The sequence below is a fragment of the Pinus tabuliformis genome, chromosome 4_2 (assembly GCF_031772625.1).
Source record: "Pinus tabuliformis cultivar Carrire ecotype Pingquan chromosome 4_2, CPIR1, whole genome shotgun sequence".
NCBI lineage: Eukaryota > Viridiplantae > Streptophyta > Pinopsida > Pinales > Pinaceae > Pinus > Pinus tabuliformis.
The window spans coordinates 226519146-226537728 of NC_142304.1; the positions used below are offsets into that span (position 1 = coordinate 226519146).

Below are 18583 nucleotides of genomic sequence, written 5' to 3' on the forward strand. Positions count from 1 at the left end.
TGATGTTTGGAGGAACACTTCCTGGAATCAGATGAATAGCATGATCATGATCACGCATAGGTGGGAGACCCTTGGGAGTCTCAAATACCTTGGAATGATTGTCCAAGACTTTTTGGAGATCTGGAGAAATAGATGATTCCAATGTGGAAACATCTAGCGAGCATAATTGTGCAATTACACCTCTTTGCTCCTTTTTTAGAAGCTTTGTCATACCATGAGAGCTGATTATCTTTCCTGGTTTCCCTGCAATACCCCTTAATTCAACTTCCTTTCCTTCCGCAGAAAATTTGATGAAAAGTTCTTGAAAATTAAAAGCTATTGTACCCAAGGATTGTAGCCATTGGACTCCTAGTACAACATCCGCACCTCCCATTGGAATGGAAAGCATTGGGCTAGTCAATACATATTCTCCCATGGATAGCTTGATATTATGGCACTTTCCAGAGCAATTTATTGTTCCTCCATTTGCAATCATCACTTGACACTCTGGTGCTGGATATAGGAAGCAATTCAATTCTTTTGCTACCCTACAATGAATAAAATTGTGGGTGCTTCCTGAATCAATCAACACTATTACCTTTTTCTTCTTGATTTGTCCTTCTATCTTGATGGTTTGAGGAGTGGTAATTCCCGCCAATGCATTACAAGATATGGTCAGATTTATTTGTTCTTCATCTAGGCTTTGTTCCTGGAGTATATCTTCTTCTTTTGACCTTTCTTGCTCCTTTTCTTTTTCCTCTTCACAATCTATGTAGAATAATTTCTTCTCAGCACACTTATGACCTTTAGTGTATTTGCTATCACAACTGTAACAAAGCCCTTTTGCTCTTTTTTCTTCCAATTGTTGTGGTGTCAACCTTATAGGTTGTGGAAGACTAGGGGCAACAACACTTCCGTCTTTATAGTTGTGAGTGGTATGCTTCCTGGTTGCCATAATTTTGCTTTCCATTTTTCTTGCTAACCTGAATGCCTTCTCTAATGAATCAGGTTCCCAAAGGCGAACATCATGTTGGATATTATCCTTTAAAGACCCTATGAACACATCAATCCTATGCTCCTCTGGAATATCTTTTACCCTTATGTTCAATTTTTGGAACTCCTCAATGTGCTCCATTACTGAACCCTTTTGTTTGAGACTTATCAATTGGCTAAAAAAAGTGTTGCTTTTTGTATCTTCATAATGTGCTATCAATTCTTCCGTAAAAATTGCCCAAGTGATAAATTGTTTACGAGAGCAAAGCCATTGATACCATACAAACTGATTTGGTTCCAAATATACAGTTGCCATACGTACCTTTTGTGCGTTTTGCACGTTATTGAGATCGAAGAATTGCTCCATCTGTAATATCCATGTAGCGGGATCTTGCCATCAAACTTCCTCATATCGATTTTTGGAATATGGTGATTCTTCGATCCAACATTAGCATCTATGGTATCATGATTAACATTTCTTTTGTTTTCATCATGAGTTTCCTTTACTACCTTTTCACCATTAGTGACCCTTTCTTGTAGCAACTTCTTCAATTCTTCCATGTCTGTCTTCATATCTATCTTCAAATCTGCCATGTCTCTCTTCAAGTCTGTCTTCGAATCATCCATCTTAGCTTCCATGCCCTTTATCTTAGATTCCACGCCATTTATCTTAGATTCCATGCCACTTATCTTAGCTTCTGTTAGCTTTTGTGAGCGTGACATTTGTTGCACTTGTTCTTGTAATTTTGATATATCATGTAGCATTTCTTCCTCTTCTTCATGGGTCATGCTAGAGCTTTCAGGTTCCTTACTAGGTGTTTGTATTTTCTTTCCTCAGGGCATCAGTTACCGATAATAATGCTTTACTATGCCCTTTGAATTCCGTTAAACCAAGCTTACATAAAAATTTAAAAAAAAACTACACACCTTTTTTCACTTTATAGAAGCCTGATATTGAATCTGATGTATCTCTGTAATTTCGGATCATCCAGTTCTAAAATTTCTACCTGTAGTAGCCTTCTGCGTCCTCTTTCCAATGCGACAAGTCTGAGCCAAATTGGATTCTCCAAGGAAGAGTTATGTGAACTCTCCCACAGTGACTTGCTTTTAGACTGGTTCAGTAGAGTGAACTTGTACGACGTGCCACGCGTCACTGTTTCAACCTTTGAATCTGAAACACACACACAAGAAACTACAATCCGTCCTATTTCTGTACCTTTTTACAAAATTTCAATCCGATCCTCAGAGAGAGAGTTATGACGATTTTCCCCAGATCACCTGTTTTGAATGTAATTCAGGAGTCTGCAAAAATGTCAACTTCCTCAGATCATATCTCCGACAATATCGCGCGAAACGATCTGAAATTCGGACCCAAGGTTCAGCACCAATTCTTCTCAAACGGGTTTTTTTTTGTGAATTCGGAAACGTCACAGAAAAAAAGTTATAGCGAAAATGCCACGATGACCTGTTTGGAGCAGCGAAACCCTAGAATTCCAAAGCTCTGATACCAAATGTTATGAAACCAGCTCACAAAAAGATAGAAAAGAGAGATCCACGCCTTAGAATTCAGCCTCTTCGAGGGGGCAACCTCCTTTACATTACATAAATGAACAATTCTTGGATGATACAAATGAAAATACCTCCTTTCTATATATAGGAGTCTAAGTGGTCCCAATACAATCAAAGCCTACATAACAATAATATTGTAGGGCACAACAATAACAATAGTGGGCTTCTATGTGGCACAATAGTAACAATATGGGGGTAATAGGGGAACAACAATATAAATAAGGGGTATAACTACAATAGTAATGGGGTAATCACTAGTATTATAGGGACCCAACAGTCCTGAAAGTGTACAATTGGATAGACTTATTCATTAGAGGATCACAAATTTTATCAATCCAATATGAATAACAATATAGCATCATATCTCCATGAGTCTGGAAAACTTTATGGATCGAATTTCTCCAACTGGAAATTCAAGATGAAGACTTTACTTGAAAGTTCAAATGCATGGTCGAACGTTATAGGAAATGAGCTAAGATCAGGATCAACGACACAAGAACAAGATTGGGATAAAAGGGAGACAAAAGCAAAGGTCATATTGAAGATGTCCGTCAAGGACAATTTTATCCCACATATTAGAGACTGTAAATCGGCCACTGACATTTGGACGACGATGAAAAACCTTTACCAAACACATAATACAAACCGTGTCTTGTCACTCAAAGGCAAGCTGTTTGGATTGAAGATGGAGGAGAATGAGTCCGCTGCTGGATTCTGCTAGAGTCAAAGACCTGAAGGACAGATTGGGAGACATTGGAGAGAAAGTTTCTGATTCAGATCTGGTCACGATCACGTTGAACGGAATGATTGATGAATACCAGATGTTTATCACAGGGCTGTCAGCAAGGGAGAAATCCCCTGCATTTGAAGAGCTGACAGGGATTCTGATACAGGAAGAAGAGCGACGACGAAATTTGAAATCACAGAGTAATGACCTTGCTCTGATGGAAAAAAGAGACAGTATATAGGGAAGTAGCATCAGCAACCGCAGCAGCAGCAGAAAGGAGCCAACACATTTCAGAAGAGACCGTTGAAAGGTATGTCTACTAATAATTTTCCTAGCAAAAAATTTTTTTACTGTGGAAAACCTGGACATCAGATTAAAGATTGTTATAAGAGGCAGGCAGACGAAGGAAGAAACAAACAGAGAAAACATAAGGGTTACTTTGTTAAGGAAGAAGAGGATCATAGCCATGAACTTCGACTATTTATAGTCGATCGTGCCCTTTCAGCTTCAAAGGGAGATGAGGACGACATATGATATGTTGGCTCGGGCGCATCCTCACATATGACTCGTAAGAAGGATTGGTTTGAATTTCTTGAAGAAACTTCATGTGGGTCAAAAATCTATTTAGGAGATGATAGTGGACATGAGATCAAAGGATATGGTGACATTCCTGTAAAATTACCTAGCGGTGACATTAGACACCTCAAAAATGTATTGTATGTTCCAGGAATTAAGAAAAATTTGGTCTCTGTCTCAATGATTACTGATCAGGACATGCAAGTTCAATTCTTTAAGACTAATTGTGTCATTAAGGATAGCCAGATGGAAATAGTTGCAACAGGAGTGTGCGTGGGGAGCCTGTATAGACTAGATGTGAAGAGCATGCCACAGCAGGCAATGGTTGCAGCTGGATCGACAGCCGAAAATCTGTGGCATCAGAGATTCGACCATCGTAATCTACAAGACCTCGTCCTACTTCAGAGAAAAGGTATGGTTGATGGACTCCCTATTTTCCATAATGTTAAGCTGGATTGTGATGGATGTGCATTAGGGAAAATGCATATAGAAGAGTTCCCTTTGCATGTTAATAGAAAGGAAAGAGACATTTTAGAACTGGTAAATACAGACATCTGTGGACCTATGCAAACCAGGTCATTAGGAGGAGCATATTACTTTCTCTTATTTACAGATGATTGCACTAGATTTTCATGGATATACTTTCTGAGCAAAAAGAGTCAAACCTTTCAGTATTTCAAAGAGTTTAAATCCATGGTAGAAACCAGACAGGAAAAAGGATAAAAATTCTCCGCTCAGATCAAGGGAGAGAATACAGGTTGGGAGAGTTCATGGATTTCTGCAAGAATCATGGGATTGTGCAACAGTTTACAGTACCCCACATTCCACAACAGAATGGAGTGGCAGAACGGAAGAACATAACTCTTGTGGAGTGCGCAAGGAGCATGCTTCAAGGTAAGGGTCTATCAAATGGTCTTTGGGCAGAAGCTATTAACACTGCTGTGTATTTAAAGAATAGGAGTCCTACTAGATGTCTAGTCTTCAAAACCCCTTTTGAAGCATTGTTTGGATTCAAACCAGCAGTGAGTCACTTAAGAATATTTGGGTCAAAATCTTATGCTCATATACCTAAGGCAGATATGAAGAAGTTAGATCCTAAAGCCTTGAAATGTATATTTGTTGGATATGGCACTGAGTTCAAGGCATATAATTTTTTTAATCCTGTGACTCACAAGGTTTTTGCAAGAAGAGATGTCATATTTCATGAACAGGTTGAAGAATGAAAGAATGACTCTAACAGTGATTGGCACATTCCATTGCTATTGGAATAAAACAGTGAGGAAGATGAAGAGCACGAGGAGAAACAAGAAGAAGAAGTAACAGATAATGTAATCAATGATGATGCAAGCCTAGAAAAGGTTGAAATAGACAGATGAGGTAAGTCCCCTACCAAGGAGATCAGGTAGGAAGACTCAATTATCATCTAAATTGAAAGACTATGCATTAATGTCAAAGATTTTAAACATTGTAGAACTTGCAAATTATGAGGAAACAAGTAAATCTCATGCATGGAGAGCTGCAATGTATGAGGAAATAGAATCAATAAACATAAACCATACATGGGATTTGGTTGAATTTCCTGAAGGTAAAACCCCCATAGGATGCAAATGGCTATATAAAACAAAAATAAATGCAGATGGGAGTATAGAGAAACTTAAAGCTAGACTGGTAGCAAAGGGTTACTCACAGAAAGAGGGAATAGATTTCGATGACACCTTTGCTCCTGTAGCCAAATTAAACACCATTAGAATGCTAATTTCCTTAGCAACAAAACACAAATGGTAGCTACACTAGCTAGATGTTAAGTTTGCATTTCTGAATGGTGAGTTGAAGGAAGAAATTTATTTAGTACAGCCTGAAGGTTTTGTGAAAAAGGGGCAGGAACATCTTGTGTGTAAATTGAAAAAGGCACTTTATGGTTTAAAACAGGCACCTAGGTCGTGGTATGAGAAAATTGACTCATTTTTTGTACAGCATGGCTTTCATAGGAGCTTGAATGATCCAAATCTGTATACCAAGTTTAATAAACAAAGGCAAATTATTTTGATTTCTTTGTATGTAGATGATATGATCATAACAGTGAATGCTAACAATCTGATCAAAGAAATCAAACAACAGATGTCACAAGTGTTTGAGATGAAAGATCTCGGAAACCTCCATTATTGCTTGGGATTGGAGGTATGGAAAGACTCTGGACAAACTTTTCTTACTCAAGGGAAGTATGCCAGAAGCTTGCTGGAAAGGTTCAGAATGGAGCAGTGCAGATTAACAGCAACACCATTACAGCAGAACTTAAAGTTGAGCAGTGACGATGGTATTAAAAAGGTGGATGTTACCATGTACAGACAGCTAGTTGGCAGTTTGATATATCTAACTACAACTAGACCAGATTTGGCATATTCTGTTAGTGTGTTGAGCCAGTTCATGTCAAAACCACTTGAAAGTCACTTGGTCGCAGCAAAAAGTGTGTTGAGGTATCTTAGTGGTACTAGTAATTATGGCATTTTGTACACTGACACTTCTGATGTTATTCTAGCAGGTTTTTCAGATTCTGATTGGGCAGGTGACTTGGATGATCAAAGATCTATCACAGGTTACGCATTCAGCATTGGATCCGGGGTCATAGCATGGAGCAACGAAAAGTAGAGCACTGTAGCTCTATCTTCATGTGAAGCTGAGTACCAAGCATTGTGTGCAACCACATGTGAAGCTATCTGGTTGAGAAGACTTCTCAACGATGCAGGGGAAGAGAAGAAAGAATCAACTATGATCAAAACTGACAACCAGAGTACCATCAAGCTTGCATACAATCCAGTCTTTCATAAAAATACCAAGCATATCGATACTCAGGTTCATTTTTTTCGAGAAAAACAACAATCAGAAGAGATATGTGTTGAATAATGTAAAGCTTGTGATAATATGGCTGATATTTTTACTAAGCCTCTTGGGCATGTAAAGTTTGAATTGTTTAGAGGGATGCTAGGAGTTTAGGATAATCCTTTCTCCATTAAGGGGGGGAGTTGAAAATAGTTAATATTATTTTGTATTAATGGAGAAATGGTTACACAAGTTGTAACGTATCTCCTTAATTTAGGATTTGTTCCTAGAGTTTAGGAGTTTGGTTGCAACTTCCTGATCTCTAGTAATGTACTTAATGATGTAATTGATCATTTGATGAATGTAGAGTGTATGGAGAGAGTTCTCTTTGTTTGAGTGTAGTCTCCAGGTGCAGTACTCACCTGTGAGCTGCAACTCCTTCTTTTTCAATTCAATTCTGATTTTTATCTATATGCAGAGCCCGGAACCCTCATGGCTCTGATGGGTCCTTTAGGATCTGGGAAATCCATGCTTCTGGATGCACTTGCGGGTAGCTTAGCTACTAACGTGTTTCAGTCGGGATCAATAAAGCTGAATGGGCGTAAGCAAAAGCTTTCTTTTGGCACTGTGAAGTATAGAGATCCCTCAGATTTCATCTCTACCGTAAGGAAGCAGCAGATCTGCTTCTCGAACTCGCCAGATATGCATGCAGAGGAGAAATACCCTCCCTATCATCGCTATGACAGATTTGCGCTCGGACACATAAGAGGCCCTGGAACAGTGTCTAGGCACTTCTTTAACACCTTTCAGATCCAAATTTCTCAACCTTCAGGCAGAACCATCCTACAATGGGTCAGTTCTTCAGATTTGGTGTTGGATCTCAAACTGGTTCTAGAACGACAGATTGGGATCCCTTCAGGCCTTCAGAGACATCTCTTTCAAGGTAAAAAACTTGAAGACCTTCTTCCCCTCTCTTCTTACAACATTACCAGAAACAACTCTTTAGTGTTAACCCTTCGTTTGAGAGGAGGTGCAGCGGGACAGTTGTTGGGCAATTTATTGGCCTTAAATTGCTGCATTAAATTATCGACCAGGGAAACTCGTAAGCTTGTGATGATGCCAGCAAAATATATGCAGGAGTAGGCAACTAAGTCTATGTCTAACTAAATTATTTACGATTCAATATAATATGCAAGGGAAGAGGCTCCTAACTAAGGAGGTCCTGGTTGTCCTTCCCTACAGTATCATAGAGAAATCATTAATTACATAAAACTAGAAACTTGAAATGAAGACAAGCAAATGAACTTAATTATTGTTCAGATTCAAGTAGAGAGAGAGACTAACTTAGTCTCTTGATTTTCCTCTCATGTACTAATCCAAACTAAACTAAGATTCTTTCATAAGCATAAGAAATGAAATGACTTGAAACATAAAAGCACAACAGAATGAATTTCAATTACCATATAAATCAATGGAGAGAGAGCCTAACTTAGACTCTTGGTTATCTCCTCATATGATACTTGAAACATAAAAGCAAAAGAATGAATTTCAATTATCATGCAAATCAAGTAGAGAGAGAGAGCCTAACTTAGACCCTTAGTTGTTCTCTCATATGCTGATAAGATTCTAATTTAAAACTCATTCATCAATCTCAAACAAATCCTCAAACATCAAACATCTAAGCAATTAAATGAAATAAGATCTAATATGAAATAACATGTTTCTCTCATCCTTTTAGAGTGAGCTCAATTCTCTTAAGAACAAGACAAATTATTCCATATACTACATTAAGGAAACTTATATCTAAAAACTACATAATGGAAATGTATGTAAAATGGAGCTTTATTCTATTCCATCATAAGCTGGATACATGCTCTAAGAGTCCTCTCTTTGGAATGGAAGAGGTACTCCTATTTATACAATGAGATGAGATAACAAACTCATAATGATGATCCACTAATCTCTCTTTAGTTCCATACATTTCTCAACCATCTAGACACATAACCCTATCCTCCATGATTTCCTCCATGAGGTCCATGATCTTCTCCATGAGATCATGATCTTTTCCATGAGGCTTATCTTATCAAATTCGAATTTGATCATTCAAGGCCACATAAAGATGCCCTGGAAGCTTCCTTTGTGCCTACACATGTCAACAAACTCATTCTAATTGTTAGGTATAAGTATAAGCATCTTATTTTCTAAAGTTTAGCCATAAATTCACTTAAAAATGTTAAGAATTAATAAACTTTGGAAAAGCATTGTTAGAACCCAATAATGAGGTAAATGTAATGATATGGAGGTGGAATGGAGGTGACATGAAGGTAAAATGTGAAAATATTGGTGAATAATGGAGTGAAAATAGGGACTATTTTGAGGCCCAACATCTGCCCCAAACTGAAGGTATTGCATGTCCTCATGCAATCTATTACATTACTTTTTGGTACTTTAGCTTTGTCTTAAACTCTGCATGATATCATTTACATAACTTTTGCAAAGTGTTATTTTGATGAATTACAACTTGGTTGGTTCTTGTGTTTCAACCATATTTTTTTTTATTGCATTCAATGTATGATCTTTGCATATTGATAATGTGATTTTTATTGCAGAGTATTTTTGTTGGAATACGTCATGGTTGGTTCTTGTGTAACAACCATGAGTGTGTTGGCATCCAATTAACTTCTAAATACTTTTGACAAAGCCATTTGTATGCTCATGTAATAGTGAATATATTTTGAAGGTAAGCCGGGTTAAGAATGTGATATATGAATGCGGATGTTATATGAATGTGATATATGAATGTGGATGTATCCTTCCACTTAAACGGATGATGTGGGAAATTATGTGAAATGGGGAAAGGAAGTGAAGTTTTTCCAAAAATTATTATTCTAACTTTTCAAGGAATTTAATGGTTAAAAGTTAGAGAATATCATACCTTAACTTAACCTTCCAAAAATGGATGAGAGTTGTGCACGTGTGGCTGAAAAAACTTTTGTTCATGGTCTTATTTACTTGGTTGGGAAAATGGTGGATGAATCATGCATGTTCAGCTGCCACAATTTTGCTCTGGAGCTTCTTCTTCAAGTTGTGGATGAAAGATGGATCTGTATTGTCATATCGGCTGCTGGATCCTCTGCTACTAGATGATGAATCTGAGGAGTCTGTTGAACATGGCTGAAAGTTGTATCTGCTGCTGGATGATGAATATGATGAGTTTGCTGAATATGGCTGAAAATCTATAAGGCTTGGAAGGTATAAAATATATAAGTTACATGTCCCTCCCAGCCTTATTGATTGACTTCTCCTCAAGTGATGACAAACTGAAAAACAATGAAAAGAAATTGGCTTCATCTACTACAAAATATGGGTCTTCAAGTCTTCAACGCTCAATGGCACAAATCTTACTATGTGGTTAAATGTGTCGATGTCGAACATAGTAAGAAGTTGTTGACTTAGCGGCCATTAATGAATGCCCCTAGCCAACACAAGAGCTCCCACCATTGATTCCAATGGGAGTCAGGATGCTTAACACATCTTTGTAGGTACGAATAGATTTGTCGTGGTCGAGTCACCTACAAGATCCAACGAACAAGGGATATTAATGTACTCCCATTGTTCATTGGCAAGAGTACTTGCCATTAAGGCATGCAAGCCTCTAGGTGTTTTTTCAATGATACTTAGACTCTAGGACTTTGACGCAAGTAGAGTTTTATTGCGGAAATTAAGTGGAATGGTAATGACATGGAAAATGACAATAAGGAAATGCATGGTGTATGAATAAGAACTCTTGCTGTGAAAAATGGATATGGAAAGGTCATGCTTTATGGACATGGACAATTGGTGGAAAATCTTTTGCAAAAAGGGAGTGCAAAGTAATGGTTGTGGACATGGATTTGTCTTTTAGGATTTTTCATGAAATTAGTCGTTTGAAGACTAATTGTGCGCACAATGTAATCTCTTTAATGAATACTTGATTGTCCTGTAACCTGTAAAAAAAACTTGGTACAAAGAAAACATAAGTGTGATCTAGAAGAAATGGCCAGTTTCTTCATGATTCTTACGCAAAAATTTCATACCAAATAAGACAAATTAAGGACAAACAAAGTGTTAAAATTGACTTGATCATGATATTAATATCAATCCATTTGTGAAAATAACCATGAAGAGTAATACTCCCTGTTTTTGTCAGCTAACTTCTGTGCATGGCGAAAAGTTTGGCATTATAGATTTGTTGTGTCCTGCAGATTAGTACGTTATAAATGCATGCAACAATATCAAATTTCCAAAAGCAAGTTAATTAGCCTTCCAATAATCCACCAATTGTTCCTTTAAATTATTCTTCCCGATGTTCCATTATTTATTCGCAAACCTACGTGAATTTTGTGAAATGTGTGTGTTTTTTTTTGTAAAATGCTTTCATCTAGTTCTTGTATTTCTCATGATTCTCTCAATTTTCATGCTCCCAAAATTTTATTTTATTCTAGTACCCATCACATGCCAATGTTTACGATTTTTTTTTTAAATACTTCTAAACAACAATTGTTAACTATTTTTTATTTCTCTTTTATTATTTTTTATTTATCTTTTTTAGATTTTTTTTTTTTAAACTTGATAACAAAATATAACAAATGTAATATAAGAATAACAATCATATGTAATATAAAACAATATATCAAACATAAGTATTATCACAAATAATTAGTACCGTATTAATATAATTATAACATATTAATATATTAATATAATAATATATTAATACAATCATAATTTATATTAATACAAATTAAATCAAAACAAATAAAAATGAAAATAAATACAATAAATACAAAACAATTTTAAACTAAAAATACAAAAGAAATCCAAACAAAACGTAACTCAAAATGACATTTGGAGGGTACTCAATCTCCTATCCAGCCAATGAAGTCTTTATTTTCTCATTCTGTTTGCCAACGAATCAGGGTAATGGTGTCCACGTTCTCGAAAATCCTGGCAGTGGTATCGTAACCCTGGTCCCACCTGGCATTCAACAGGGCTTTCGCTGCCGTTGCTTATCTTGAACAAGAAGAAAAAGGACCACTATGTTTCGGTCCGGGGTTCGAGTCCGGTGAATGTCTGGAGCTCGTCCAATTGTCGTGGGTTCGAGGTACAGAGTTCGGCGAGCAACACCAAGTCTAAGATCAGGGGAGCTGCAAGAAGCGAATCTTCACATGTATTGTCGATTACGAGGGTGTTTTTTTCTCCCATGAATATCTCGGACGTGTACTCGTCCATGGCTCTCTTGCTGTCTCCAACGTAAGGTACATACTTGATGACGACGACATGGTCTGGGTGTTCTCCTGGTTCGTAAAGAATGGCGTTGCTGGCAACCATGTCGTCAATGACATTGCTCTATGAAATTTCCTTTGATCGGAAAGTCTGGGGAGCTAACAGATTCATCCCGTCGTTGTTACCGAGGTGATTGTAGCTCACAATCGAAGTTGGCTTAAGACCGGCACCGACTTCATCTTTGTCTGCCCGCTCTTGAAGTCATCTCCTGCTCTTTGTAATTGCTAAATTGATCAATCCTGGAACAAAGGTGTTTTGAGGACTGTCATTTATGAAGGGAACATTCTCCTGAATGCATGCCAAGCCGTACAGAGTCGATGGTGAGATTTCAGACTCATTTCTTTCCAGAGAAGCAAGCAGGGTTTCCTTTGTGTCATTTAAACCCACGATAACATCGCTGTATCGTTCGGTATTAGCAGTCCACAGTACGACTACCTTGTCCACCTTTGTTTTCGGTTTAAAATCTCTGATCTCTTGGATAATATTTTGCTGTTGCTCTTTCTTGGAACCTTTGATGACATTATTTTCTCTCTCACCCTGGTTTGCTGGTATGAAATCTGGGTCATATATACCAGGAAGAGGATTCATGCCTCGCATGTAGGGCCGCAGCTGCTTCTTTAGGTTAATGTTAAGAACCTTGGCACTATTCTTTGCTGCTGAAGGACCGAATGCAGTTAGCTGCCGAATGCGTTCCTGTACAAAGGACTACTGTTTCGAAGAAGACCGCAGGTCTTCGGCTCCTCCTGGATGTTGGAAAGTTGGTGTCAGAAATTGCTCCGGTGGAAACTGAGCGGGGAAGCCGATATGAGGGGCTTCCTCTCCATGCATTGCAACTTCACTCTATCGATCCCGAGCTCGGGAGGTAGAGCTGCGGTGAGAGGAGCATTGTACTTTAGATTCTTATATATAAAGCCTTTGGTGTTCTGAAGATGGTCCAGAAGTCTACCAGGAGTGCCAACTAATAGGTTTACTCCTTTACCAAGTCGCTCTGCCCCAACTCTACGTGCAGCGCCTCCTATAACTAAACCATGAGTCTGTTTATGGTATTTCATGAGATCCTTTGCATGGCAAGCTCTCGAGTTTGGGAAATAATGATCACACCAGTACCATTGCGCGGTGTAAAACATATAATAAGTTAGGCGGAATTTCTTTGCTTACGGGGGTAATGAACTCGGCCATTTATATCCAGTCTGCCCCCCATTGTTCAACCCTAGCAGTCTAGTCAGCTCCAACAAACGCTTAGTTTGTTTTGGCACTAGCCAATTTAGGGTTTGTTTGCCATTCTGCAACCCCGATTCTCTTGTGAGAGTTAGCATATGGGGCGCCATTGATAATAACCAAACAATCGCCTGTCCGCCTTTCTCACACTCTAGCTCTTTTGTCGAGTCTGTCAAGCTATTGATTTCAGACGGTAACATCCACCACACCGCAGCGCCCATAGATCTCAAATCCAAGTCCTTAGTGAGTTCATATAATGGTTGTCTATACTCGTTCGGCACATCCAATCTCGAACGTTCTTTCTTAGGCTCATGAGGTTGCTTCTGCAAATCACTTGGACACCCCTCTTGCGCCAGTCGGATAAATTGAATGAAAGGGTGTGCAAATGTTTTCTCATTGCTTCTCTCCATTTTCTGCAAGTCGCGGAAGCATCCCTAGCAGCAGCAAGATGTGAGAGTATAATCCCTATTACCTCAACAGGAAGGGATTCCATAGTCCCCCCCGCTAACGTCAATCTTGAAAATGAAGGTAAATCCAGAGAGAGCCGAAGTCAGGCGATGGGTTCCAGGCTCTGGAACAACCATCATTAGATTCCATTGTCCAGGGATCCAACCAGCGAACTGATAGTATTTGCCCTTTGAAACTTGCCCAAACCAATGAGATTTTAACATAGCAATTCATCGTTCATGAAAAAAACAACAGAATGAAAGTCAATTTATTTATTTATTTATTTATTTTTTATATGCAAAACTAAAATTCATAAAAACTAGATTTTATCTAAATTATTTTAAGATGATCTTTTTCTCATTCACAAAATTCTTTATTGTCGTTTTGCAAATTAGTTCTCCAGCAAGAGCATTTTTATTCGAACGAAATCAATAGATTTTCTGATCTTCCTGATCGCACGAAGTGTAGGAAGAGAGCATACCAATCAATTGATTTTTTTTTATTCATGCAGAGGGGGGTTTCAAAAAGGATTGAATTTAAAACTAGCTAAATATTAAAACATCAGAAAACTCAAACTTAAACTCCTTTATGAAGATCCTGCTGTCACCAGGTCTCACAAATTATTTTTCTAAAGAAAAATACTAGTACTGAATTAAATTCCTAATGCCTAATCCCTTAGCACCATCCCTGACAACGGCGCCAAAATGTTGGGCAATTTATTGGGCTTAAATTGCTGCATTAAATTATCGACCAAGGAAACTCGTAAGCTTGTGATGATGCCAACAAAATATATGCAGGAGTAGGCAACTAAGTCTATGTCTAACTAAATTATTTACGATTCAATATAATATGCAAGGGAAGAGGCTCCTAACTAAGGAGGTCCTGGTTGTCCTTCCCTACAATATCATAGAGAAATCATTAATTACATAAAACTAGAAACTTGAAATGAAGACAAGCAAATGAACTTAATTATTGTTCAGATTCAAGTAGAGAGAGAGACTAACTTAGTCTCTTGATTGTCCTCTCATGTACTAATCCAAACTAAACTAAGATTCATTCATAAGCATAAGAAATGAAATGACTTGAAACATAAAAGCACAAAAGAATGAATTTCCATTACCATATAAATCAATGGAGAGAGAGCCTAACTTAGACTCTTGGTTATCTCCTCATATGATACTTGAAACAAAAAAGCAAAAGAATGAATTTCAATTATCATGCAAATCAAATAGAGAGAGAGAGCCTAACTTAGACCCTTAGTTGTTCTCTCATATGCTGATAAGATTCTAATTTAAAACTCATTCATCAATCTCAAACAAATCCTCAAACCTCAAACATCTAAGCAATTAAATGAAATAAGATCTAATATGAAATAACATGTTTCTCTCATCCTTTTAGAGTGAGCTCAATTCTCTTAAGAACAAGACAAATTATTCCATATACTACATTAAGGAAACTTATATCTAAAAACTACATAATGGAAATAAAACTACATAATGGAAATGTATGTAAAATGGAGCTTTATTCTATTCCATCATAAGCTGGATACATGCTGTAAGAGTCCTCTCTTTGGAATGGAAGAGGTACTCCTATTTATACAATGAGATGAGATAAAAAACTCATAATGATGATCCACTAATCTCTCTTTAGTTCCATACATTTCTCAACCATCTAGACACATAACCCAATCCTCCATGATTTCCTCCATGAGGTCCATGATCCTCTCCATTAGATCATGATCTTTTCCATGAGGCTTATCTTATCAAATTCGAATTTGATCATTCAAGGCCACATAAAGATGCCCTGTAAGCTTCCTTTGTGCCTACACATGTCAACAAACTCATTCTAATTGTTAGGTATAAGTATAAGCATCTTATTTTCTAAAGTTTAGCCATAAATTCACTTAAAAATGTTAAGAATTAATAAACTTTGGAAAAGCATTGTTAGAACCCAATAATGAGGTAAATGTAATGATATGGAGGTGGAATGGAGGTGACATGAAGGTAAAATGTGAAAATATTGGTGAATAATGGGGTGAAAATAGGGACTATTTTGAGGCCCAACAATAGTCATCCTCTTCTCCTCCTTTCTCTTACAAAGATGCAGTACACTCTGAGAACCCCAAACCCCCGGAAGCCCTTAAACATAAGCCTTCTCTAGTTGAAAAGATAGAGGAAGTTCCCTTTGTTGAAATCACGCATGAAGTTCCTGCAATCCAACTTCAAGATTTTGCAGAAAGAGCCATTATATGTAGATTTAACGGACTGTGGCCGTGATCTCAGGATCTCTATGCATGGATCCATGCAAACTGGACTCATCATTGTAAGATCAGTTTCTATTCAAAAGGATACTTCATTGTTCTATTTTATGACATTAAGCATTATAAAAAGGCTTTAGAAGAAGGTCCTTGGTTCATGGGAACTGCAGGGCTCTTCTTGACTCCTTGGTTCCTAGATTTTGACCCAAAAACTACAGTCATTACCAGGACCCCTGTATGGATCAGGCTTCCAAACTTACCTGTGCACTTATGGCATGGTGCAGTCTATAAAGCTATAGGAAACACCTTGGGCAGTTTCATTATGGGAGATTACTGGCAGGAAAATAAAGGTCTCTACACATATGCCAGAATATGTGCGGAGTTAGATTTGAGCAAAGGACTTCCAGACCAAATCAATCTCAAGATAAATGACTTTGTCTGGACCCATACACTGGGTTACAAAAATACTGCATTCTGTTGCCGCCATTGCCACCAATCAGGGCATCTGCAGAACACCTGCCCATCTCTCTCGGCAAAAAAGAATAAGGATAACTTCTCCAAGCCCAAGTCCAAACGATGGGCTCCTTGCTCTCCACCTCCAGTTGTGGATTCTGAATCCTCTAGCTCTGAAGATGAAGGTAGCGATGCAGATTCGGATCAAGCCCCTCATTCTATGGTCCCTCCCACTGATGGTCCGATGCATTCCTCCGATCCAGCCATCACCCAGAAATGTGTCCATCTGACCTCCTCCTCTGACTCAGAAAAGGAGGACCCCCCTGGGGAGATCCCCAATATTCAAGTTGTTACTGCTCATTCACCCCAGGATGGTTGGGTCGAAGTTAAAAAAAGGAAAGGGAAAAAGCTTCTTGTTGAGGCTTCTGCCCATTCTGGGTAGAAGTCAGTCTTTTTGCTTCCAACCATATGTTGTAGCTTCTTGCTTGTTTCACTCCTTCTCCGGAGCCGAGGTTGATAGTCCTATCATTTCCAGTTGCTGGTTTTCTATCTATCTTGATTGTATCATCTTGTGCCATATTTTTGATTAATAGAATTAGTCCAATTCAGAGAAAAAATAATAAAATAATAAAATAACATAACATAAAATAAAATAAAATAAAAATAATAATAAAAAGAATAATAAATAAATAAAAAATAAAAAAAATAAATCAGATTTTTAGAAATAAAATTTTTATTTATTATGAAATTTTAAATTATGATAATGTAAGGAATTTTAAATTTTAAGTCATAATAGTGTAAATACGTGTTAAATTATTAAACTAATGTTTAAATATATTTTGGATTTATATATAGTTATTTATTTATAAAAAAATATTTATGAAATTAATTTATTTTACATTTAACAAAATAATAAACTTGTATTAATTACCTTTATCATATTTTATATGTGTTTCTTTTAATACTCTATGTTTCAGGATTTTATATTAGGTTTATTTATAAAATAAATCTTTAAAAATTGGATACTATTTTTTGATTTTTTTAATATTAAATAGTCATTTAATATGTATAGGGGAGGTCAAAGGATATTTAGAGAAAGACATGACATTGTTAATAATATTGCATAAATTAATAAAAGAGGAGATACCTCATTCTACAAACTAAGTTACATAAAAAAAAACAATATAAAATAAGTGAATTGAAGGGTAGCTTACATTAAGATATAAGATATGTGAGATAAAAGAGAAGAAAAGGAAGATTAATAAGGAAAAGAAATGTGAAGGACTTAGGTATATTGATGTCTCTAAGTTTCTAGATCACACTCTTATTGTTGATGTAGTTTTGGTGTCTAAGGAGTTTGAAGATTTTTTCATATATATTTATCTTATGACTTAAAAAATCATTTTAAAGGAATTTAGTGGATTAAAATTTTTAATTTAGTTGGATGTGAGATTTGTGAGATGGAGATTATTCCATATAGATCCAAAGTATAAAGTGAAGATTAAAAAAGAATTGAACAAGTTACTATTTGACTAATGAAACTCCTTTATTCAATTTTCACTATAAGGAAAATGAATGGGAATATTCATACTTGCATGGAATTTTAAAGTCTCAATTAAGTGATGATAATATCCCTGTCTCTCGATTCACTCATAAAGGAATTCATTGAAATATTAAAAAAAAGATAAATACATCCCTTATTAAATGGAAAAATGAGATATAATCAAGTTTCTATTGGAGAGAAAGATCAACTGCTGACAGTGTTTGTGATTGAGTGGAGATAATATGCATATTAAAAGATGTTAGTTGGACTCATTAATGTGCCAACATGTTTTTCAAACATATTATTAAATATTTTGTAAGGACTTAATGAATTAGTGTTTAGAAGTATACATGGATGAATGGGAGTTCCTTGTCTATATAAGCCATCATTTAGTAGGCTTGAGAACGATGATGAAGAGGTGCAAGGAGATGAGAGTGTTCAAGAATCTAAACAAGCCTCAATTTTTATATTAATTTGGGAAGCTACTAAGACACATCATTTCAAGGGATGGAAGGTCGGTGAATCTAAACAAGGTGATAGGAATCAAGGAGTTGGATCCTTTCTTGAACCTATTCAAGATAAGTGTTTTTTTGTGATACATTAATTATTAAAAAAAAATGAAAATTTATATATGTATAGAAAATGACTTAAACATGCTTTTGAAAAAGCACAAAGCATT

General features: G+C 36.7%; 1 pseudogene; it reads right to left on the minus strand.

Annotated features, from left to right (window-relative positions):
- Positions 1 to 11737: 11737 nt before the first annotated feature.
- LOC149168903 (inositol-3-phosphate synthase pseudogene) lies at positions 11738 to 12622 on the minus strand (annotated as a pseudogene).
- Positions 12623 to 18583: the final 5961 nt, after the last annotated feature.